We start from the raw sequence: 27,701 nt of genomic DNA on the forward strand, positions 1-27,701 counted from the left end.
AATTCTGGATCAGGCATACTACTTATGTCTGCCTCAATTAGATCCCTGGCCATGACCTTTTCTTGGTCTATCTTTTGGAATGAATTCCTCAGTCTTAGCATTTTGTTTAGGTCTCTGTTTTCTTTTTCTTTTTCTTTTTTTAAAGAAAGCCTGTTATGTTTCCTGTTCCTGAGTGTAATGGCTTTATGAAGAAGTCAAATAATGTCCTGGACCTGGTGATTCTGGAATTGTCTCAGGTGTGTGCTGCATGCACTCTGCTGCTATTTTTGGCTGCTCTATTCTTCAGGTCCATTGTCTGCAGGGTTTCTCCTTGCAGTGGGGAGTGTTTGGCCCTTAACAGAGTGTGGTGATTTTAACTAGGTGAGTGCTGGTCTACTTGTTAAAGGAAAACTCATGCTATTTCCACTAGAACTGAAGTCTTGTAGAACTCTATGGTCAGTAGACATGATTTGTACAGGGTTTTGTGCTGGTTTCTTTTGAGAGGGTCCTCCTGCACTGGTCCTTACTTAGGCCCACTTGACAGAGAAAAGCAGTACCAGCAGAACACAGGGAGTCATGACTTGGTGCAAGCAAGTCAGGCAGCCAGTGTTAGTGTCATTTACTGAGGTTGACTTATGCTGAGGGGAGGGGGAAAAATGACACCAGACTGCTCCTTGTCCTCAGAGAGGGAGAGTCCGTGCTTGCTGCTCTCAGGGAGGCACTTTTAGAGTAGGAGATAATTTACCCTTGTGCACCACAGGAATTTTTCAGATTGCTGATTTCACACTGTCTGTCTCTGGGGCACTTGTTTGCTTAGAGCAGCACAGTGCACCTTGAGCTCCCCCATTCACAGACCTGGAATTTTAAAATTCCAAACTTAAGGGGATGTGATGTGGTGGGGACCTGCACTGATCCTGTGGGAAAGGGTCTTGGGGCACTGGGCCTGATACAAGTTTAGCCCAGAATAATCATCATGCCAGAGTACAGAGGCATGGTATTTGGAGCAAGCAAGCTAAACACCCAGTGACAGGGTTATCCACCCTCAGCATCTGTGCTGAGGGGTGAGAGAGGTAAATGGTTATTTTGTCCAGAGAGAGGCCATGTCATCTCTCATAGGTGCACTTGAAAATATATATACAATTTCTCCCCATGCCCTTTAGGTGATTCTCAGATCACACATTCTACATTGGTGGTGTTTGTCTGCCTCTTCTCCAGTGGGTAGGGTAGCATTCTCAAGTGTCTATCCCAGCCAAGCCTGGGGACCTCTAAAACTCCAGTCTTTGATTCCCTCTGGTTGCAAAAACTCACTAAATTCAGTCCCTCTAATTTTCTCAGCCAATGATTTTGAGGGAAGTGTTCTTTTTGTGTGTATTCCTGTGTACTTCACTCTCCTTCACTTTTTCTGCAACCAGGGCTCCCTTCCCTCCACAGTACCCATGATCCTTTTTCCCCAAAACCACATACTCATACTTGCTACCTTCCTTAAAGTGGCCTCTTCTCTCCCTCTCATTCTACAGTTTGTTCTATCATTCCTCATGTTGATTTCTTGAGTATTCAGAATGATTTGATTTTTATCTAGCTATTTTCAAGGGACAAGGCAAGCCTATGGTCTTCATACTATGCTGCTGTTTTAGTTCCTCCTCTTATAATTAGATTTTTAAAAGAAATTCCAGTAGGACACTCCTTGTGTTTGAACAGGACAGTTTAGTTCATTTATATTTATAATGATTACTGAAATATTTACATTTACCTAAATTATCTTACATATTTTCTGTTAGTTCTATTTTCCTTGTTTCTACTTTTTAAAAAATATTTTGAACTTTTTAATAAGATTGATTGATTTATTTGAGAGAGAGAGAGAAAGCAGGGAGCAGGGACAGATAGAGATGTAAAGAGAGAATCTCAAGTGGACTCCCCACTGAGCATGGAGCTCAATGCAGGGCTCAATCCCATGATCCTGAAACCATGACCTGGGCCAAATCAAGAGTCTGACACTTAAGCAATTGAGCCACCCAGGTGTCCCTGAGCTGACTTAAAAAATAGTGGTTATTTACCTATTTTAATATCCTTATTTTAATATAGCAAATTCTAAAATCAGTCAACATTGTTACCCTCCACCTGGACTACACAAAGACTTTTGAATGTTTTAGTTCTTATGATCCCCCTTTCAATGCTATATAACTGCAGCAATAGCAGACATCCTTTATTTTCCTTCTGACTTTATTAAAAATCTATCTACTTGTTCACTGTTAACACTTATATGGTATCCTTTATCAAGCTATGAAAGTATCTATTTAAGTCATATAATTTTTATAACATGCTCTTTCATTGTATTAAAGTAGTAATGGCTGCTTGAATTGTTGAGAAAGGCTGTGAAGCTGACTGAGAAATACCTGATTAATGTGGTCTCCTGTGGGCATATTGAGAGAAGAATGGGAATATGTGTGTATGTGACCTTGGAAAGCACAAATTAGTGATGAAATAAAATGGAACACAGAGCAAGCTTTGCTTTGGGATGGGTATGAGAGCAAGGAAACATGCAGAGCATAAGGATCTTTGGAGACAATTGGAGTAATAGTTCTGTGAGGGTCCTGGGCTGCTAGAAGATAAGCATGGATGCTAATTCCTGGGAAAAGTGGGTTATAGGCAATATGGGCAGTTCTCAAGGACAAATTATCCATGTTTGATTTTTTTATGGTTACCCTTACAAGGAAAAAAATAAGTTATACTACTCTCCTGTGGCAGCTCCTATATCTCTTTATCTCTACTCCCCAGGTTAATGAGGAGATCACCAAGTCACCTGCTGCTTTTTATTATCTGTTTTATTGCTCTTCTTCATTAGTGTGTATGACAGAGAGTGGAATGCAGTGCATCTTGGAGACAATACAGCAGGATATTTCACACATGCTAGTCAGAAGCCAAAAATCACAATGTCATTTGCTAGTGAATCTGCAAATAACCAGTCCTTCAAGTACTTCTGTAATTTTCACCAAATGTTGCACTTTTGAAAGCTTCATTAATCTAGACCCATTATAGTGGGTAGGGTGAATGAGTTTATAGGGTGGAATGTGAAGTAGCAGAATTTGCAGCTCTTAAGAATATTGCTGGCATTCATTTTTGATAATGGAGTCTAAGTGATCTTAAAATTCCCCTACAGAATATTGTTTGGAATAAAAAACCACCAAATATGTGGTGAGTTTAATAATAAAATACCTAAAACCCAACAAAGGCTTATTTACTCAAATTAATGGCTCTCAAAAGGACAAACTACATATTGATCTTAGAAACACGTATGCATAGCTCTAGTATTGTAGACAAAGATCATGTTGAAAGCAACAAGGGGCATTCCAGAAGTGAAAGAAGCTATATGTATTCAAAGGAGAAATATGTGAGAAAAATCATTAGCACTGCAAATGATTTTCATCCATACCTGATCTTTTCTTGAAATGAGAATGCTCTATTTTTATTGTGAGAAATATTGTGCTTCAGAAAAGGAAACATTGATGTTTCAGGAGGAATAGTTGAAGCTGCCACTTTTAAGTCAAGACAAGGTTTGGTGACCTACAGCCATAAGCCCAGGGCTTGGGTTTTTGTTTATGATCAACAGATAAACATCAAAAAGATGTTTCTTGCAAATATCCTATTATGTTTGTCCTTCATTTTTATTTCATTTTGTCCTTCTTTTGATTCACCACTTGTCTTTGTTCTTGTCTGCCCAGCTCTTAGAAATTACTGTTAGGGAAATAAAACATGAAATAGGTAACCACATGTGGGCCAGTGAGCTTTCTTTTTCTTGATTGGCCTATTTTTATTCACCAACCTGCGCAAGTGTACATTTTGACCAAAGGCTAAAAGGGTAGTACACATTATCTAGAGCAATAGATTTTATGAAGGGAGCTTTGTGCTTCCAAACCAGTACAACTACCAGATTTAATCATTTTTACTGTGATTAAGCTTTGAAAGCTATAACCAGTTCTGATAGTAAAGAAGTACTATTTGGAAACAAATTACAACTCTTGTCTTTATGACATGTATCAATTTACAAACAAGTTACATAAATCACTTTATATATTTTGTAATGGAAAATACTGCAGGGCATTTTAATAACCAATAGATTATATGTTTAATGAACCAGACCAACATATTAGTGGTATGAGTCAAATGCCTCTAAGAATGAGGATTGTGTATTGACTCGATAGAAATTCTGATCACATAGACTATAATAGGCTGTTAGATCCACCACAATTCAAGATAGCAAATGCTTATACTTCATCTATGATGATCCACATGTAAATTCTTTTTGTGACTTCATCTTATTGGCAGACCTCACTTATTTACTGTTCATATTATTCTTCAAGGAAATCAGGAGTAAAAACAGAGCATTTCACCTTTAGTCTTACAAGCATTACTACAAGAAATTTTAAATAAATTTAATAAATCTATCAAGTCCTGGTGAATTGGTAGAAAAATCTTTTCTGAACTGCTTATACAAAGCAAGTATGTACATTTGACATCACATTGGAAGCACATGAAGCTTCACTGATACAGGAAAGTAGTCACAGAGCTGATCAAATATATTCTTAGCTCTCAGAGATATATGATGTTCATCCTGGGGGCCCTTAACAGGATGAGAGAACTTGAATGAGAGAAATGAGTGAAACCTGAGTTGTTGTGATAGGAGTGTCCGGGTTAATAGGGGCTACTTCATTGCTTCCTTATCCTCTTATATTCAGGTTCACATATGCCGGTGCATTATAACAACAGAGAGTAAGAATATTTTACATAGAATTTATTAATGTTATTTTTCCTCTTTATTAAATAACAGTGAAGTATTATAGTTTCAATAAAACAAAACAAGGGTTCAAAAGACATGGATCTTGCAAACCACTAATGAGGGTGCCACTAACTAGCTACATAACTGGACAGATCACCTCTCCTATTTCCATTTCCTTGTCTGTAAAATGAGAGTTAGACAAGATGATGAGTAAGCAGTTTTTGTTTTTTTCTTTATCTATTTGGTCTTTGTTGGAAGCGTCAGAGTTTTCATATGAAATTGAGTAAAGTTGTATCCTGTTTTACTAATTCCTCATACATTTTTTCTTTTATTTTGTGTGTGCGTGGTGAATCCAATCATAATCTGAGCAAGATAGAGGAGACATTTATTTAAAGGAAAATAGTGATGATTATTTGTGAAGCAAATAAGTTTTTGTAATGCAGATGTTCATATCCTAATGTTCCTATTTTGCAAGTTTCCATTTTAGCATATTGTTTGCTTGCTCAAAAGTATAACTAACCTTTATATAAAAATGAAAACTCAAAAAAAAACCCAAAAAAATAAAAACTCACACCCAATATATATTTTTCATTTTTAGCCTAGGGGAAAATTTATCTTTCTCCTCTGTGTTTCTAAATTTACTGACTATGAAACTTATTTTGACATTTGCCATAAGAACATTTGTTAGTGAAGATATCAGTCACTGAAGTCAGTCTGGGCTTTAGGTCTAGTATTGTTGCTTACTAGGTGGGGGGAACTTTGACAAAAATACTTAACTGTTACTGAATATTTCCTTGCTTTCTTCATCAGTAAGTATGAGTTAACAAATAACATGAACCTTGTGTGGTTATGTTAGGATTAAATATGATAAAAATATTACCAACTTAGTGTCTGGTACATAATGTGTGCTTATTAAAGTTAAGCTATTAGCATTATTCTGGAACACTTGTATTTGAGTTTTCTCTTTTTTTCTAAAAAAATTTAAATTCCAGTGCAGTTAAAATATAGTGTTATATTAGTTTCAGGCATACAATATAATTATTCAACAATTCCACATATTACTCAGTGCTCATCAAGAGCACTTTAGTCCCCTTCATCTATGTCACCTATCTCCCCACCAACCACCCCTCTGGTAACTTTATTCTCTCTAGTTAAGAGTTTTGTTTCTTGGTTTTCTCTTTTTATTTCTTTCCTCATTTGTTTAGTTTTTTAAATAACACATATGAGTGAAACCATGTGGTATTTGTCTTTCTCTGACTGGCTTATTTTGCTTAGCATTATTATACTCCATAGCTCCATCCATGTCATTGGAAATGCTAAGAATTCATTCTTTTTAATTATTGAATAATATTCTATGATATATGTAATATATATATCATAACATATATATATATGTATATGTATGTGTATATATAACATACACACACACATATCCCACATTTTTTTCATTCAACTATCAATGGACACTTGGGCTGTTTCTATAGTTTGGCTATTCTAAATAATGCTAGCAATACACATAGGGGTGCATATATTTTTTTGAATTAGTATTTTTTATTCACTGGGTAAATATTTTTAATTTTTTGAGGAACCTCCATGCTATCTTCTACAGTGCTTGCAACAGTCTGAATTCCTACCCACAGTGCATGAGTGTTCCCCTTTCTCCACATCCTCTTCAATACCTTTTATTTCTTGTCTTGATTTTAGCCTTTCTGACAGGTGTTGGATGATATCTCATTGTAGTTATGATTTGCATTTCCCTGATGATGAGTGATGTTGAGTATCCTTTCATGTGTCTGTTGGCCACCTGAATGTCTTTGGAGAAATGTCTCTTCATGCCTTCTGTCTACATTTTTAAATTGTGTTATTTGTTTTTTGGATGTTGAGTTGTAGAAGTTCTTTATATGTTTTGCTCTGTATTAGATATGCTATTTGCAAATATCTTCTCTGATTCAGTAGATTGTCTTTTAGCTTTGCTGGTTGTTTCCTTCACTGGGCAGAAGCTTTTTATTTTGATGTAGTCCCAATAATTTACTTTTGATTTTGTTTTCTTGTCTCATATTTCTAGATGTTGCTATGGCTGATATCAGAGAAATTACTTCTGCTAGGATTTTTATGGTTTCATGTCTCACATTTAGATCTGAAGTCCATTTTGAGTTTATTTTTTGTATGGTAAAACAAAGTGGTCCAGTTCCTTTTTTTTTTTTTTTTTTGTGGCTGTGCAGTTTCCCCAACATCATTTGTTGAAGAGACATTATTTTTTCCATTGCATATTCTTGCTTTTTTGGTCAAAGATTAACTGACCATATAACTGTATGTTTATTTCTGTGGTCTCTATTATATTCCACTCATCTATGTGTCTATTTTTGTGTCAGTACCATACTGTTTTGATTACTGAAGTGTTTTAATATAACTTGAAGTTTGGAATTGTGATACCTCCATTTTTGTTTTTCTTTATTAAGCTTGCTTTGGCTACTTGAGGCCTTTGATGGTTCCATACAAATTTTAGGATTGTTGTAGTTCTGTGAAAAATGTTGTTGGTGTTTTTATAGGGATTGCATTAAATCTTCAGATAGCTTTGGGTAGTATAGATACTTTAATAATATTTGCCCATACAATTCATGAGCATGAAAAGTCTTTCCATTTCTTTGTGTTGTCTTGACTTTTTTCATCAAGGTTTTAGAGTTTTTAGTATAGGTCTTTCATTTATTTTGTTAAATTTATTCTTAGGTATTTTATCATTTTTGTGCAATTTTCAATGGAATTGTTATCTTAATTTCACTTTTTCTTCTTCATTATTAGTTTATAGAAATGCAATGGATTTTTGTCCATTGGTTTTGTATCTTGTTATGTTGTTGAATTCATTTATCAATTCTAGTAGGTTTTTGATGGAGTCTTTAGAGGTTTCTATAGATAGTATCATTTCATTTGTAAATAGTAAAAGGTTTACTTCTTCCTTGCCAATTTGGATGTCTTTTATTCTTCTTTCTTGTCTGATTACTGTGGCTTGGACTACCAATACTATGTCAAACAAAAGTGGTGAGAGTGGACATCCTTATTTTATTCTTGACCTTAGGGTAAGAGCTGTCCATTTTTCCTCTGAGTATCCTACAAAAGTTTTATGATGTTGAGGTATATTCCCTCTAAAATTAATTGAGTGTTAGTGTTATTTATAATAAAAAGATGTTATACTTTGTCAAGATCTGTTTCTGCACATATTGAGATAATTATATCATTTTTTAAAAGTTTTTTTTAAAGATTTTATGTACTTATTCATGAGACACACACACAGAAAGGCAGACACATAGCCAGAGGGAGAAGCAGCCTCCTTGCAGGGAGCCTGATGATGGACTGGATCCTAGGACTCCAGGATCGTGACCTGAGCCAAAGACAGAGGCTCAGCCACTGAGCCACCTAAATGATCCTTCCCATTTTTTTTTAAGTATTTTATTGAGAATTTTTTGATCCATGTTCATCAGGGATATTGTCCTGTAGTTCTCTTTTTGGTGGAGTCTTTATCTGGTTTTGGTATCTGGGTATTACTGGCTCATAAAATAAATTTGGAAGTTTTCCTTCTATTTTTAGTTTTTGGAATAGTTTGAGAAAAATAAGTATTAACGCTTTTTTCGGTGTTTGGTAGATTTCACCTGTAAAGTCATCTGGCCCTGGACTTTTGTGTTTTGGGAGATTTTTGATTACCAGTTTGATTTCTTTGTTATTTATGGGTCTGTTCAAATTTTCTAATTCTTCCTGTTTCAATTTTGGTAGTTTATATGTTTCTTTAAAAATTATAAGTATTTTAATGTAATTTATATGTAAATTTATCCATTTTTTCCAGGTTGTCCAATTTGTTGGCACATGGTTTTTCATAATATTCTCTTATAATTATTTGCATATTTGTGGTGTTGGTTATTATTTCTACTTTTTCATTTGTGGTTTTATTTATTTGGGTCTTTTCCTATTTTATTTTTCATTAGTATGACTACAGGTTACCAATTTAACATTTTTTTCAAAGAACCAGCTCCTGGTTGATCATTGATCTGTTCCTTTTTTTTTTTTTTTTTTTTTTAGTTTCTATATCTTTATTTATCCTACAATCTTTATTATTTTATTATTTCCTTTCTTCTGCTGGCTTTAGGTTTCCTTTGTTGTTCTTTTTCTAGTTACATTAGGTGTAAGATTAGATTGTTTATTTGATATTTTTCTTGGTTCTTAATTTAGGCCTGTATTGCTAGATACTTCCCCCTTAGGATCACTTTTGCTGAATTCCAAAGTTTTGTACCATTTTGTACACTGGAGATCTTTTTACCTCACTTTATTATTTTTATTTATTTTATATGTTTTTGTATTATTTTTGACAGAGAAAGAGAGAAAGAGAATGAGAAGGGGGAAGGGCAGAGGGAGAGAGCCAGAGAGAATATCAAGTATGTTCCATGCTCAGTGCAGAGCCCAATACAGGGCTCAATCTCAGGAACCTGAGATTGTAACCTGAGCCAAAATCGAGAGTTGGATGCTTAATTGACTGAAGCACTCAGGTGTCCCCACCTCATTTTAAAATAGACTATGGCCAAGAAAGTGAATGTAAGTAGTGCTATTATGATCTTTAAAATTGCAAGAAAAAGATACACTCAGATCACCCCTAGGCATGGAGGTTTATTGAAAGAATTTATGAGGTAGCGAGGTCACTCATCATTGCATTTATTATGTGTACTAATGTTTTAAAGGCTTAGATATCTGCCTGGGTTTGAGTCCTGTCTCTACTACTTCCAACCTATGTGACTTTGGGCCTGTTGCTAAAGCTCTTAGTGTCCTAGTTTTTATATTTATAAGTTGTGGATAAAAATATTATTCACTTCATTAGGATCAGTGAAGATTAAACAAGGTAACATATATATAATGCTTACTGTAGTGCCTGATCTATGATAGATTCTCAATAAATGGTAGCTACTTTATAGCAGCAGCAACAGTAATAGGAGTACTAGTAATAGTAGTAGTTGTTATTGTAGTTTCAATTGCATATGACCCAGAAATCCAAGATATAGCTTAGTGTCATTCAGGATAATGTCTTGAGCTCTAATTATGTGTTTTCTCTTTTTTCACCTAGTGTGTGAGCTTGCTAAAGTAGAGGATTTGATAAACTTGGTTTACTAACATTCAACATGGACAGTTAAAAATCAGCCTAGAATTAGATGTACTTCTTCCTGCCCAGCCTATGGTTTTCTTTAGGTAAACACACTAATTCCTGATTCAATCTACTGGTAAGCTAGCAGGTTTGCTTTAACTCTTTAATACACACACTGGATGTGCAATTACAAGAGAAAACAAACATATATATATATATATATATACATATATATATATATATATATATATATATATATATATATATATATAAAAGTGTTCCATTTTCTTCAATAGATTTTTTTAAAGTAGGCTCCACACTATGTGTGGAGCCCAATGTGAGGGTTGAAATCATGACTCTGAACTCAAGACCTGAGCTGAGATCAAGAGTCCAATGTTTAACCAACTGAGCCACCTAGGCACTCCTCAACAGGGTTCTAAGTTGGACACTTTGTTTTTATGGACTCTTCTTTAAATACTTCCGGTCTAGTGACTTTCCTAAATAATTTTATCTAGAAAAAAGCACATTTTCTCACAAACTCATGCTTATTTTTTATTTCAGGACTTCCCACATCAAGAGTCCTTGAACTATTGTGTCTTTTGTTTCCCCCAGCATGAGCTTCCTTATAGCTCCTGAGACTGTCAATCATAGTATTGAATCAAGTGTATATTACACAATTAAGTCACATAGAACATAAAAACCCATGTAATAGGATATTAGCAGTCTGGATTTTCAGAAGTTATGCCACTTAATTCTACCTGAAGTGAAATTTTTATCTAGCTGCGTAAGATCCAGATAGAATGAGTTAATTATTCCAAATGGATGAAAAATCTCTAAGGATTGCCATTGTAAAGTCCTTCATGTTTAAAGAGGCATGTGGATAGCTAAATAAAAGGCCTTTGAGACCCAAAGTTATCTTCAAGCACAGTGGCTATTATTTCTGAATACTGTGTTTATATTTTAAATACTCTTTCACTGTGTTTATATTTTAAATACTCTTTCAATCTATTCTAGATTGCCAAGAAGCAATTCAATTCATGTCTACATCTTCTAATTGTTTTAAAAATTAAATTAAGCTTAACCTTGATGGATTTCAGACAGCTCTTCTTCTATAAGAATTTTTTATAGTTTTGGTCAGTTGAAGCAAAATTCTGCTTAAAACTCATGTTTAAGACATGAAAAACTAGCAGGTAGAACACATAGGCATGCTGGTGACAAATATGGCTTGGAATAAGAAAATATCCAACAAATTTTATAGCTGAAGTACCTGGAGGGGAGCGGTGGCTGCCCATCCTGCTTCTCAGACTCCTTGTGGACTTCTCAGCCACAGAGCTACCATTCAGGTCAATATGCCTCTTGTGATCAACAATGTCAAAACAGCTTATCAATCTTAAGTAATCAGCATCCTCTAAAGAAGATTCTGAACCAGGATGAATAATGTTTGGAAGGTAACAATAATAACCTTTATATCATACTTCCAACAACACTGCAAATAACAGCAGAGAAAAAAGTGGAACTACACAGAATACCCTGGCTTGCAAGGTTCTGGGAAATTATTCAGTATCTCTTTATATGAGATTCAAACTTCCAACTGACCATAATCTTCTGGTATTTTTTAAAAAAGAATAGCAATCCATGGCTTGAACAGTGCTATTTTAAAAACAAATGGACAGAATTAAAGTGAGCCAACTGCTGCTTAGTGGATGCTCTTAAGTAAGAGCATCTTGGGTTTATATTACATCACTATGACTTAGTATTCTCCCTTAACAAGACACTCCCACTCTTCCAAAGCATCTATATCACAGTGGTACAATCAGTCTGGATACATAATTACCCATTCCTATTTTATTTCTTAGGATATTCCTAGTATTCCAGATTTAACCCCTTAAATCTTTGCTTTCACAAATGAACAAAAAGTTTCCAGTGTTAAGATGAAACCATTTTAAAACACTTAGAATTATACAATTCATTTCAAAATCACAATATTGTATTTTTCTAAATATTGAATATAGACATTCTTTATATTCTTTTTTTCATCAAGTACTGGTGTTTATTGTACTCAGAAAAGAAGGAAGTTGACCCTGGCCATATTTTATTTTAAAAGTATCCATTTTATTTTATATAGAAGGCTGCATTATTCTATTGGCACATTTTGGAAACATGACCTCAGAGCTCACTTCTGACTATTTTCTATTATACTCCATTTCCTTAAATAATAATCAATTGTTTGGGGTTAATAGATAGACTTTGACCTACCAATAGGTAGACCCCTTCTTGACCAGAATTAAGAAATTTGTTACCTAAAATTTTCTAAATGTTTTCTCTATTTCCCTGGGTGGATTATAATCTGCCAACTGCTTCAAGATACTTGTGACAGTCGATGGAAATTTACCAACATTATGTCAGTTACTGGCAATTGGTGGTCTTTACAGGCAGGCAGATGAAAAAGTGAACTGTCAAAACCCAGAGGGAGCCGAGCACAGCGCAACTGGCAGTTTATTCAGTTATATGAAGGAAAATTACAAAGTCCTATGGTTCCACTTTTGAACCTAATGGCATTCAAATAAGGTTGGAACCTTAAGCAACTTGTTTTATTGATATAGAGGGAGTTTGCTGTATCTGCTTTTATTACCAGAGGCAATAATTATGCTTATGTGTATTAAATGTACTTTATCTACCATGATAAAGAGAAAGTAAACTTAAAGAATACCTTTTGATATTCTAGATTGCCAAAAAGCATAGATTCAAGATAAAATAAAGGAAAACACTATATGAAGGACACTAACAATTACAATGCTGTGAGAAGAGAGAGGGAAAAAAAAAACTAGTAATGAGAGAATGGTGAGAAAAGGAAAAAAAAATTGCTCTCCTTGAAATTCTACAATGGGTACATTTTTTTTTTCTGAAAGAGGGTGAAGCCAAAGCAATAAAAAAGACACAGGTACTCAAGGACAGGGTCATGAAATTGAAAATGAAAGGTCTTGATAAAGATGAGATTCTGAAAATAAAAGATTTTACACTACTCATGTTTTGCCCATAGAAGTTGAGTCAAAGTATTCTGGAAACGAAGAATAGAATAATTAAGACAATCCAAAAGCATGGGGATTTGGAAGGGCTGCTGGCCAAGGGAGAAGGAGGCAAGGGCTGTTGGAATACTTCTGAAAGATGTGGAAGTAGCTGAATAGTCTGATAATGCATGGTCTTTCAGTAGGAATGTTATTTTTTTAAAATTTTTTTAGAGGGAGAGAGTAAGAAGGGGAGGGAGGGGCAGAGGGAAATAGAGAGAGAGTCTCAAGCAGACTCTACATCCAGTGCAGAGCCCAATGTAGGGTTCAATCTCACAACCCTGAGATCATGACCTGAGCTGAAATCAAGAGTCAGATGCTTAACCAACTGAGCCACCCAGGTGCCCCAGGTATGTTATATTAATGGAGGATTTCTTATAAGTTCCAAATCAGAAATAATCCTTGGGTTTTTGGAGAAAAATCACACTGCAAATCCAAGATCCCATGCTTTTCTTAGGAGGAAATGTAATCTAGTGAAAAGAGCACGGAGTTTGACAGAGCAAGAATCAAATCCTGGCACAGCCTCTCAGTAAATGCATGATTTTGGGCAAGTTATTTTCTCTGAGCTTTAGTTCATTGATCTACTAAATGTGGAAAATTATAGCTGTGTCAGAGGTTTGTTGTGAATAATAAGTAATGTTCCACGTAGAGTCCAATAATTGGCTCATAATTAAGATTTAATAAATGGTACATATTTTGGTTATCATACATTTTAGATAAAAGCAGGATATTAAATCATATGATGAGAAATAATTGGATACGTAAAACATTTCAGAGGGATGTGCATTGGTAACCATTTACAAAGGAAATAAAATAAATAAAATTGTATCAACACAGAAGTCCTCCTGGGTCTTTGAAGTAATCTTTATTGCTTACTCTGATTGACTACCCAAGATACTATCTATAGGCTGAATGATTTGAAATGAATTGGGCCATTACATTCATTCTTTCTAGGATGAAATTAACACTCAGTGCGGTGCTCTTTATTATGCAGAGTATAAAAATTGTCATGGAAAGGATTCATACCCGTATTTTTTTGTTTTGTTTTATTTTCTGGTAAGCTTTATCATGAAAATGAATTAATAGTGTCACTTTTTCTTCATTAAATCTTTGTCATAAGCAAACAATATCAAAATTTTAATGCCTTGTCTATTCTTCAAGTTCATACCATTCCTTTTTAATATTCTGTTACATTGTTTGATGTTTCAATATTATTCAAAATAAACCATGCAATAAAAAAAATAGGAGGTGAGGTTCCAAATATGTCTTGTGACAATTTCATTGTTTTGATAATTTCAAAGCAGTCCTAACAGAATCCAATCCCATTATTGTGAGTTTGAGTTTCTTTTCAATTATAGAAGGTATTTACACATTCCAACAATTATCATAAGCCACAACATTAATGTCCTATAAAGTGACAATTTACTTCTATTATGTTTCAGGAACATCTACATTTGAAAAAAAATGTAGATGTTATAAGGTATTATTATTTTTTCTCCACATTGTGGCAACTTCCATGAATAAAAGAACTCTAAAAGTCTCATCTGTCCCTTTTTCTTTACAAGATTATGGCAAAAAAAAAAAAAAACAAAAAAAAAACAAGATTATGGCAAAAAACTTAAAGGACCCTTTATTCCATATTCCTGTACCCTCAGTGGCTACAAAATTTCCAAGAGTGGGATTTGAAAAACATAATAAAAAACAAACACAGATTGAGATTCTACTTACTAACTATGTAACTTTTTGGGATGTCACCTAATACCTGTGGGCTTCAGTTTACCCTTTTTTTTTTTAATAATAAATGGAAGGGCTTGGATGAGTGTGATTCACAGAGTCTTTTCTAAATTCAAATTTTATATGTTGGGAAAAAGCAGCTGAATTTGTCAGTGGAGGAAATTATTATTATTATTATTTTTATTATTATTATTATTATTATTTTGTATATTTCTAATTGGAGTTTGATTTGCCAACATATAGTATAACACCCAGTCCTCATCCCGTCAAGTGCCCCTGGAAATTATTTTCCTATTTTTTCTGGGAGGGAAGTCTTCAGGTCTGAACAAGATGTTTCTTTTCTTACATTATTTTGTTATACGAAAATTCATCTTTCTTTGGTGAAAAAAAAAAAATCAGAGGGAAAGGCTCCAGTTAATATTAGTGGTGTACTCATAGGATCTTGTAATATCGAAAGTATACATTCACCTATTCCAGAGGTGTGGACAATCATTTCTGTGGTTTGGGGTTTCTCAATGATACTAATGTATAAAGTATAAAAACAATTTTAAATCACACCTGCAATTCTGTGGCTGTGACACTACCTAAAACATCTCATACTTGTTAATCCAAATATAGTTTAATGAAGTCTACCACTTATTGCAGTGTTAAAGAGAAAGACTTAACCAATTTTTCTTAGAAAAAGTTAACTAAAAATACATCTTTATTTTTTTAGTTTGCAATGGAAATAAATGTGTGTTACAACAAGAGAAGCAATATGGAAATGCAAAAAAAATCCTTAAACATGAACATCCATATGCAAAAAAACTGAAACTAGATACAGACCTTACATGCTTCACAAAAATTAACTCAAAATGGATTATAAACCTAAATGCAAAATGCAAAACTATAAAATTTCTATAAAATAACAGGAGAAAATCTAGGTGACCTTAAATATGGTAATATATTTTTAGCTACAACACCAAAGATATGATCTATGAAAAAATAATTGATAAGCTGGACTTTATTAAATTCTACTATATGGAAGATAATTTTAAAAGAATTAGAAGGGGATCCCTGGGTGGCTCAGTGGTTCAGCGTCTGCCTTTGGCCCAGGGCATGATCCTGGAGTCCCGGGATTGAGTCCCGCGTCAGGCTCCTGGCATGGAACCTGCTTCTCCCTCTGCCTGTGTCTCTGCCTCTCTCTCTCTCTCTCTCTGTCTATCATGAATAAATAAATAAAATCTTTTAAAAAGTTTTAAAAGAATTAGAAGATAAGCCACAGAGTGGAAGAAAATATTTGTAAAAGACACAACTGATAAAAGACTGTTACCCAAAATATACAAAGAGCCCTTACAACTCAACAATAAGAAAGAAAGCAACTTGTTTTAAATTGGGCCAAGGAGTAATATTCCACTGTATATATATTACTCAGCCATTAGAAATGACGAATACCCACCATATGCTTTGACGTGGATGGAACTGGAGGGTATTATGAGGAGTGAAGTAAGTCAATCAGAGAAGAACAATCACTATATGGTTTCACTCATACGGGGAATATAAAAAATAGTGAAAAGGATTATAGGGGAAGGAGAGAAAATGAGTGGGAAAAATCAGAAAGGGTGATAAAACATGAGAGACTCCTAACTCTGGGAAATAAACAAGGGGTAGTGGAAGGGGAGGTGGGCAGGGGGATGGAGTGACTGGGTGACAGGCACTGAAGGGGGCACTTGATGGGATGAGCACTGGGTGTTATATTATAGGTTGGCAAATTGAACTCCAATAAAAACTATATTTTAAAAAATAAATAAATAGGGCCAAAGAGGGGTGCCTGGGTGACTCAACTGGTTGAATATCTGACTCTGGATTTTGGCTCAGGTCATGACCTCAGGGTCTTGGGATCAAGCCCTGTGTCAGGCTCCATGCTCAGTAAGGAGTCTGCTTGAAATTCTCCCTCTTCCTCTGCCCCTACCCCTATGAACTCTCTCTCTCTCTCAAATAAATAAATAAATAAATAAATAAATAAATAAATAAATCTTTAAAAAAAACGGGCTAATGATCTTCATACACACATCATCAAAGAAGATACACATATGGCAAATAAGTATTTGAAAGATACTCCCTATGAGGTCATCAGGGAAAGGCCACTACATGCCCATTAGAAAGGCCAAAACCCATTCTGGAACTGACAATACCAAATGCTGATGAGCATATTGATCAACAAGAAATTTTGTTCACTGCTGATAGGAATGCAAAATTGCACAACTAGTTTGGAAAACAGTTTGGCAGGTTCTTACAAAACTAAACATGCTCTTACCATAAAACCTGCCAATTGCACAACTTGGTATTTCTCCTCCAAAGTTAAATACATATGACTAAACAAAAACCTGCACATGGATATTTATAGTAGCTTTACTTAGAATTATCCAAACTTGGAAGAAACCAAGATGTCATTTAGTAGGTGAATGGATCAATAAGCTGTGTTACATTCCGAAAATGCAATATTATTCAGCATTAAAAAAGAAAGAGTTAATAGTACTATATTGAATATTTGAAAGTTGCTAAGAGAGTACATCTTAAAAGTTCTTATCACAAGAAAAACATATTTGTAACTATATGAGGTGATGGATGTTAACTACGTTAACTGTAATCATCTTGCAAATATACACATATATCAAAAAATTATGTCACACATCTTAAAACAATATAGTAATCATCTTGCAATATACATATATATCAAATCATTATGTTGTAGACCTTAAATAATATGATTTTATATGTTAATTACATGTCAATAAACCGGGGAAAAAAGAAGAAATGATCCATCAAGATACAATTTCATGATTCCAAATATATGACATTCTAGAAAAGGCAAAACTATGATTACAATAAAAATACTAATAGTTGCTGGGGGAATGGTGATATGAAAAGATGAATAGGCAGTGCACAGAGAATTTTTAGGGCAGTGAAAATACTTTGTAAGATACTCTAATGGTGGATATATGTCATTATACATTTGTCCAAATCCATAGAATGCAGAATTCAAGGTAAACTACAGACCTTGAATGATTATGATATGTCAATGTAGGTTCATCTTTGGCAAAAAAAGAGATATATCATTCTTGTGAGTGATGTTTATAATGAGGAAGGCTGTGAATGTGTGGAGGCAGAGAGAAATAGGAAATTCCTGTACCTTTCTCTTTATTTTATTATAATCCTAATACTGCTCTAAAAATATAATCTTAAAATAACCTTAAATATCTCTCTCCACTCCTATTACCTGTCTCTGTCCACTAAGGTAACCTATGTTAACCACCCTTACTTACGACCTTTCACTATACTCATGAAAACACAAGCAAGTAAGTTCTCCTTTCCAATTTATACAAGATGCCATAAAACAAAAGATGACTACCTTCAATTACTTCCAACATATCTTTAATTGGCAATGTCCATCTTACACATCTCTATCTCTCCCTGAGCTCAGTCCCAAAGAACAATCTCCTTTGCCATTTATATGGTTCTTATTCCTTATAAATGAAAAGAAGCCATTCATTTCTGAAGAAAGCATTCTCTTGGGGGTGATGAGTGAGCACGGGACTTTCTTTCTAGTAGCTATAAATTTTACTATAGACATAAAATTTATTTTCTACACTGTAGCATTTCAATGATTTTGGTATCTTAACATTTAGCTCTATTATGGGATGTTCAAAGCAGATTCAAAAGTTTCTTTTGAAGCATTTCAAAGAAGGGGAAAAAAAAACAATTTCAGGTGAAAAAAGTAATTAGCTGACCACACTCTCCCTTCCAAAGTGAAAGTTAGCCTTATTCTCACAGTATACCAACTTTGACCTCATTTATAATTACAAGTGTTTATAGCAGAAACAAAATGGAGATTCTAAAAGAGTTAGAAACAAACATTATGTTAGGAACTAGGTTGGGAGGTATCCCTTACATTATTCCACCAGTTTGTCTAGTTGCTTTGGTATATACAGCCTTGACCCAAGTTCTCAGTAAAAAAATAATTTTCATATCAGCTTCTGAAGAAATGATAGGTTTTGACTAGAGGAGCAAGTTCATTCTCTGTGCACAATATTGATTCTGAAATGTCACTCTCTAAATACAAATTATAACTGGTTGAATAGCCAGCTGAGCAAGAAGTCAGGACTTCTGTATAATATAATGATGAGACATTTTTTAACCTAATAGGACTCTGCATGACAACAATTTTTGAGATAACAATAATACTGAATAAATTATGATCTGCTAGTTAAGTCCCCAGAAGGAAAGAGTCCTTTTACATAATTTTGCCATAAGAATTATCAGAAGAGGGGCAGCCCCGGTGGCGCAGCGGTTTAGCACCACCTGCAGCCCAGGGTGTGATCCTAGAGACCCGGGGATGGAGTCCCGCGCTGGGCTCCCTGAATGGAGCCTGCTTCTCTCTCTGCCTGTGTCTCTGCCTCTCTCTCTCTGTCTCTATGAATAAATAAATGAAATATTAAAAAAAGAATTATCAGAAGAGGGCATCCAGGGTGGCTCAGCGGTTTAGCACCGCCTTCAGCCCAGGGCCTGGAGACCCGGGATCAAGTCCCACATCAGGCTCCCTGCATGGAGCTTGCTTTTCTCTCTCTCTCTCTTTGTCTTTCTCTCTCTTTCATGAATAATACATAAAACCTTAAAAAAAGAATTATCAGAAGATTTATAGCTTATGTAAGGAAGAGTTTAATATTTATCTAAAGAATCTGAATTAAATGTATAAAATCTGAAATAAAGCAGAAAATTACTTCAGTGATTGCAAATTCTCATACTTCTGGAAGCCTAAAGGATAGAAGTGTCATTGTCTTCTGAATAGACCCTGGGATGAGCAAAGGTTTAATTGGCATAATTAAGAGGAGAATTAAAAATGTTTATTGAGGACCTTAAAAGAATCTCAGTGATGATTTTCTACAGCAATTAAACACAGTAACTCAGGAATTGGAAATAATTATGCCAATAGTTTGCCAGTGGCACCTTCATTCAGATTTACATTCAAACAAAAGAGAGGTATTTTATGGTCCTTTTAATTATATCAAGTCTTATCCAAAATCTACACATAGGAAGAGTTTGTGTAGCCTGGATAAAAGAGTAGTTTAGACAGGTCTCTAAATCAACAGAAATGCAACACCTCTCTTGAGAAAGTCACCGGAGACATCTTGTGTGCTAAGCCTGTTACGAAGAAAGATTATCATTAGTGTCAATAGACAGAGGTAACTTAGGCAAAAGATGTAGGCAATCCACAAGAACTTTGGCTTCCAACAACTGTCTTAGGTATGCCCAGCTGTGTGTCTGCCAATGCTGATCCATCATAACACAAAACACTATTTATTTTCCTTATAATGATAAGGAGTTAAGAGGAAGAGGAAAGAAAACCAAGGGCTATGATGCAATTTAGAACTATCTTGAGTTTAAACTTTTCCTTTTTTTATCCCTATCACCTGACATTACTGACAAGGTAACATGATGCCTAATTGCAGCTGTAGTAGTCATCTGCTGCCAAAATTAATATGGGGAATAAAATAATTTACAGAGTTTCTGGTTTATAGTATTTCCTAATGCCACACAGAATTGTTTGATAGAAATTAGAAAGAATATCATTTGTTAGGCAACTATCCTTTCTTAATGGTCAGGCTCCTTCACATAGGATTATCTATCAGGTATTCTTAAAAAGGATAAACAGCCAAATTTATATTTGCACCATAAGCACCAAAGGCAGTCCTCTAGAGAAAGTAAGATTTATGATAATCCTGCTCAACTGAATAGAGAAAAAGAGAGTCTACGGCTATACCACCCTGAATGTTCCTGAACATATCTGATGTCAGAAGCTAAGCAGGGTTGGGCCTGGTTAGTACTTGGATGGGAGAAAAAGAGAACAAAACAAAACACCCTGCCCCTCTGCCAACCTATACATTATCAGTGTGTGTGTGTGTGTGTGTGTGTGTGTGTGTGTGTGTGTGTGTTTAAAGTCAATGAGAATAAGGTCCATAATTTCAGATATGAGACACAGGAGTTTTAATAACTTTTTCCCATTAGGTCACTGCTTATAGTTAATAGTATGTGGTTCCTTGCTAAATCAAAATAGAAGCTCAGAGCTCTGTGCTAATAAAGTGAGGGTCCTAGGTTCTATCCTATGTTTATAGAGTAGTTCACAGGTTGAAGTCTATGTGCCACTTTATGTAGTTGCTTTGATGTGTCCATTACCAAAGAATTTGAAAAATAGACATCCTTATCTCTTCGACCCTTGCCCTGTTGCTGAGTTTTATTTCAACAGATTATCACTATGAAAGGAATGAGGTGAAACTCTGAGATGAACTTTGGGCTCCTGCATACTTAAGCTAGGCCAAGAATCTCCCTCATATTTGTAAAATATCCTGTAGTTTTCTGTTCTTTTTTATTAAAGTAAAAATTAATAATAAAAAACACCTATAATTGTTTTAGAAGACTAATTTGGAGCCAGGTGGATTTTCACATGGGTATGAGGCTATTTAAGTTGCCCTTAAGAGGAAGAAAAAGAGGTTTAGTAGTAGTTGACCCTTAAACAATGTAGATGTTAGAGGCACAAAACACTCTACATGGTAGAAAATCCATGTATAACTTTTGATTCCCCCAAAACTTAACTACTAATGGCCTACTGTTGACTGGAAGCCTTACTGGTAACACAGTGGATTAACACATATTTTGAATGCTATATGATTTTATAGTATCCTAGAGAAAAGAAGAAGTTGTTAAAATCATAAGAGAAAATATACAGTACTGTATTTGTCAAAAAAATCCACATATAAGTACATCTGCATGGCTCAAACCTACATTGTTCAAGGGTCAACTGTATGTAGCAGCTGTATTAGCATCTATAGATCCCCACTTCTTAAGTATGCTAAAAGCTTTTTCTGCAGACCAGCACAATAATTTAAGGTCCATTCCAACAGAAGTCATTCAGTATTCATTTAAATAGTATGAAATTGCCATTTTTGTAGTTGAAAAATGACTTAATATTGTCAATTTTATGTGGTTCAATCGAGATTTAAGTTTCCATACTCTACCTCACTTTAACATACTAGAAAAAAAAAAACATGAGAGCTTTGAGGAGATAGAACTGGATGAAAATTTCAGCTCTATCAACTATATGGCTTGGAGAAAGCATCATAGTCTATCTGAGCCTTAGTTTCATTATCTGTGAATTGAGGAGATAAATACCTACTTGGGAAGATTGTTGTGTGCATTAAGGACAACATGCAAAAAATGTAGTACTTTTACTGTACTTTCAACAAAAAGTAGTTGCTGTTAACCCAGAGAGATAATTCTTAAAGCTAATATTATAAAAGTCATAAGGAAGAAGTAGAAACAAGAAGTAGACTAGTGGCTGCCTAGGGCTTCAGAGTTTGGCAGAAAATGTAAAGTGATTGCTAATGGATTCCTTTTAGGGTGACAAAAATGTTCTAATATTAGACTGTGGTTATAGTCCTACAACTGCATGAATACACTAAAATCATTGAATTGTGCACTTGAAATGGGCAAACTGTATAGTGTATGAATTATAGCTCAATAAAGTTGTTTTTAGGTACTTACAGTGAAGGATACACATAAAGAGCAAGAGCTTGAAGCTCTTTGGAAAAAAATGTTTAGACGTGGCCTTTCATGGGTTCATTTACAGACTTCAAATAAACAAACCAACCAACTTGTGAATATTTCTTTAATTATCCAGTTTAGCATGAGGCAGTCACTTCAAAGATTATTTCTAATTTGCTATTTCTGGTACAAGTCACAGGAGAAGGGATTGTTGTTTATTTCTATTCTACAACTGACAAACATCTACTTTTGCTATAACAAATGTCATGAAGTAAAGATTTATTTTAAGATGTATTTCAGAGTTAAAGAAAAAGCTACAATTGACAGACTTTTTGGCTGTTTCACATCTCGGGCCTCCCAGTGTTTGGTGCACAGTCATATGAATAAGAAAGCTGTGTTCCCCAACACTTTTGCATTCCAATTGCACAACACAACCTGAGTCAGGATGCGAACAGCAGCACAGCTTGGACAATGTTCAGTCACCACACAGAGCCTGAGCAATGTAAAAAGCAGACCAGGGAGGCCTAAAAACAGGGCATATGAGTAACTTGTCCAGATGATCAAATTATATTTTCCTCTTCTAACTGTTAGACATTTACAAGGACACAATTTGGAGATGGCTTTGGGTCATATTTAATTCCTATTTAGAAACTAAGCATTTGTTAATATAGGACCTTATTCTTATACAGGGAATTTTATACATAGAACTTTATTGGATGTAAGTCTGGACAGAAAAGGGTTCCAGTTTTGAATACTGCATTATGATGCATTTGTAAATAGTCCATCCCGTTATAAATGATTTTTTTCCCCAAAGTGTTATACAGTAAATTTTTTCCCTCACCATCTATATAATTTATGCATAAGATGAGAACAGTTATTAAGGATTTTAGGTCAGTAGTTTTCATTTGAATTTACACATCACCCTCCGAAGATGCTGTTTAAATATGTGTGTATGAGTGTGTGTTTTAAATAAAGAATACCTATAAGTCATATCCAGAATTAAATAGCAACAACATACTAGAATGTATCCAGGCTACCAGCATTGAACTGACCCCTATGCTAATGCTAGCAAAACATCTGAGTTAGATAAAAGCAGGGAGGGTTAATGAAAAGTTGTGAAATAGGCAATACTTTTCTTTAATACTTTTCCAGCCCATTTGTTCTTGGGTGCCTAGTATTATGTTGTAGGGTACTCAGAGCTTGACACTGCTAAATATCATGGGAACCAATTCTTCCAGGAAGCCTGATGCTCTGGATCTTTTTCTTCTTTAGTGCCTTCCATCAATACTTACACATTCTGTGTATTCCACTCTTTAGTCATATTTTTTCAAGATTTATTTATTTATTTGAGAGAGATAAAGAGAGGGCAAGCAGGGGGAGGGGCAGAGAGGAGAGAGATAATCCTAAAGCAGATCCCTGCTGAGCACAGAGATTGAAATGGTGCTTGAATCTAGGACCCTGAGATCATTCCCTGAGCTGAAATAAAGAGTTGAATACTCAATGGACTGAGCCACCCAGGCACCCCTTTTTAGTCATATTTTATTTTATGGATAGTCTGATAAAATAATTGAAGTACATGTAACATGAAGAAGGGGCTACAATCAATGAAGATTTAAGATATGCCACAAGGACATAGAAAAATGTCTTAAATAATAAAGCTTGTCTATGGACTACAGATAAATATTAGCAACAGACAAATCAACTAACACTGGAAAAAGCAAAAATGGGGTAGCATTTTTGAGTATTCTAGAAAGCACAGAGGAACCTATGTATTTAGGTAGGCTCTATGAACAACTATATCCACAAACCAATTGTTACTGTCACAGAAGGGGGAAGGATAACTTCAAGTCATTCACTGGTCTTTTGAGTTGCAGCCATTTTGAATATAGATATAGAATATCTGTAGGGCTAGTAAACTACAGATGTACACAAACAAATGTATTGAAGGGTGCATGCCTACACTCCTAATCTTCAGATATATAAATGATACAGCATTTAGGATTTTGAACAATTTGCTGTCATCACATTTTGCAACAATGAATTATTTATAGTAAAAAGATGCCTTTTTCTCAAATCAATAAAGAAAATGAAGACAAGGGCTTATTAAATCTATAAACTTATTTATTTCTACATAAATTGATGCAAAATATAAGTGGATGTGGAGATATAAACATTTATGGAATAAGTAATGTTCTGTGTTAAATTACTTAAAAACAATTTTTCCTGCACTTTTAAAAGAAAAACATTATATTTTATTCAGTAATATCTGGACTATCTTGTTTCTATGCAGTACACTAATCATTTCAAACACTACTCTCTCTTCATTTCATTTTCTTATGGCTTTTAGTCACTTTAAAATTCTTCATTGACCAAAATGATAAGGTGTAATTTAGATATGAGCTTTGGGTAGCCTGGGTGGCTCAGCGGTTTAGCACTGCCTTCAGCTCAGGGTGTGATCCTGGAGACTCGTGATCGAGTTCCAAGTCAGTTTCCCCACATGGAGCCTGCTTCTCCCTCTGTCTATGTCTGTGCCTCTGTCTCTGTGTCTCTCATGAATAAATAAATAAAATCTTAAAAAATAGATATGAACATTTATTCTACATATAAAAGTGATACATTGTGACTGAAACCTAATTATTATATTCTTTGTTTTCAAAATAGAGAAGAGAGTCCACAAATAGGTCAAAAATCCAATATGCCTTAATAAATTTTGCTGTTTACTCCAAAAGAGATACTAGAAAGAAACTTCTCAACTGTTAAGATTGAGAAATTGGTAACTGGGGAATGAAATTTCTTTTTCTTCAGTACAATGAATCATACTTTTTATAAATAAAGTTAGTATGGAATTTACATCCAGAATTTACTAAAATTAAATGACCTAAATTTAAATTGCAACATATACCATTAGGAGCTGATTACATGCAAGACTCTGTGCTGAGGGAATAGGACAGTACAAAGATGGAAAAACTAAACTCTGTTGACAAAAAGTTTATAATCAAAAGGGGAAGAAAAAGACAAATAAGTATATAATACAATCAAAGTCACATGGTGTTCTTACCTATCCTTTATTTCAAAGGCATGGATTTTTCTTATAGTTGTCTCAAGAGAAGCATTAATTTAAATATCCCTAATTTGAGGGTATTACTGGAAGAAAAAGATTTTCATAGGATGTTGGTTTTTTTTTTTTTCAAAGATTTGTCTCTTTGTAGTCTGTCCTAACATTCCTATATGATTTTTCTAAACTCTTAACTTTTTGACCTAGTGACAATCAATCCACTTCTGAGTGTCACTAAGCTTTGGAGAAAGTCATGATGCTGGGTATTATTACTATTACATTCTATCTTTATGAAGAAAGTTTCTCTCCTTGTGTTTGAGTATACATACCCTTCAAATTTCTTTTCATTTGAAAATGTTACAACAGTGACAGATATAGAGTTGCAGAAGTGTAACATGGGGGTAGATTCTATGACAACAGTCAAATAAAGCCAGAGGAAATTGTTCCAGATTTGAAGGCTAAAAGAACAGTATTAAAATAAATATGATCAGAGAAATAAGAAGTCATACTTCTCTTAATAAGAACTAGACAACATTTGTTTAAAATTTCCTGGCTAAACAATAAAATTTCATAAGCACATGCTACACTGCCTCTCTGTTCCTTTAATTGGAAAAATATTCTGCTGCGCTTTAAGTTGTGCTCAAATCAAATCACTCATTAAGGTCACATTTAGTAGTCTTTTTACTTATTTAGCAGATATTTCATCAATTAGGTCCTAGATGTGAGTAGGTATGATACTAGTGCTATCAACAGGCTCAAGAATAAAATAATTTGGAAAAGATCAATCAGAAACAATTAAGATAGATCCTCTGGCTATAGGGTTTGGTGCATGAAGTTGGATTTATAGCTACAGTAAGAGAAGTGCATTACTTCTCTTGCATGTGCATTACTGAGAAGCACATGACATTACACTCCATTTAAATTTTTTTTTTCTCCCCTGGACCAAGTTATCAAACACTTTATTCCAGTTCCTGCTAAGCAGGAACAAATTTTTCCAGTTCCTGTTAGGCAGCACATTTTTAATTTATTTTATTTTATTTTATTTTTTATGTATATTTTTTATTGGAGTTCGATTTGCCAACATATTGTATAATACCCAGTGCTCATCCCGTCAAGTGTCTCCCTCAGTGCCCATCACCCAGCCTTGGATTAAAGACAAAGTTCCCACTGCTATCCTTTTAAATATTAGTTGGATGACTTTTCAGTTCTAGTAATGGTGAAGAAACTTGTAAAGGACTAACCCTCATTCAGACAATGATGAAATCCGTGTTTATGCAACTTTTACCCTGAAAATACTGCCAAAAACATGAACGGTGTGACAGCTAGAAATCAATCAGAAAGCTTAATTTGAAGAGCCAAACAAATGGAATTAAAGGATGCCAATTCAACTGGAAATTCAAGCATTGGAATGAATGGTACAAAGCTTAGTGCCCATTCAGTCCTGTGTTGACAGCCTGTGTCAACTATGGAAAGGTAACTTGTTCTTTTTAGGGTTAACACCATTAGAATCAAGATGGTAGGAAAACAATTTTTAGAGACTCTCCTGTAAAAAATTAACCCAAAACAAAATATTGCATTCTCTCTTCTTCTTTTTTTTAAAGATTTTATATATTTATTCATGAGAGACACAGAGAGAGAGGCAGAATCACAGGCAGAGGGAGAAGCAGGCTTCATGCAGGGACCCCGACTTGGGACTTAATCCCAGGACTCCAGGATCACGCTCTGAGCCGAAGGCAGATGCTCAACCGCTGAGCCATCCAGACATCCCAGATCACAAGTTCTTTTTTTTTTTAAGATTTTATTTATTTATTTATAGAGACACAGAGAGAGAATGAGAGGCAGAGACACAGGCAGAGGGAGAAGCAGGCTCCATGCAGAGAGCCCAACGTGAGATTCCATCCAGGGTCTCCAGGATCACGCCCTGGGCTGCAGGCGGCGCCAAACCACTGCGCCACCGGGGCTGCCCCCAGATCACAAGTTCTTGTTGATAAATTCCATCAAATATTTAAGAAGGAAGTAATAGTCCTCTTATACTAACTCTTTTAGAAGGGAAAGGAGGGGAGAATCTTTCCCAATCTCTTTTGTGGGTCTAGGATAAGTCAGTTACCAAAATCTGACTACTTGCTAATGACTGAAGAATTTATACCAGATGGGAACTCAGATCTATAGGAAAAAATAAAAATAAAAAGCATCAAGAATGGCAAATATGAAGGTAAATTTTAAAAAGATCATCTTCTTCCCACCTTGATACATTAGAAAGATAATAGTTTAAAGCAAAAACTATTGCTTTGTTTAGTTTATAACTTATACAGATATAAAACACATGATAATAATAGCACAAAAGGTGGTAGATATATGATACTTTAACTTTCAACGTCTATTTTTTATATGAACAGA

This window comes from Canis lupus, chromosome X (assembly GCF_003254725.2).
Source record: "Canis lupus dingo isolate Sandy chromosome X, ASM325472v2, whole genome shotgun sequence".
Lineage (NCBI taxonomy): Eukaryota > Metazoa > Chordata > Mammalia > Carnivora > Canidae > Canis > Canis lupus.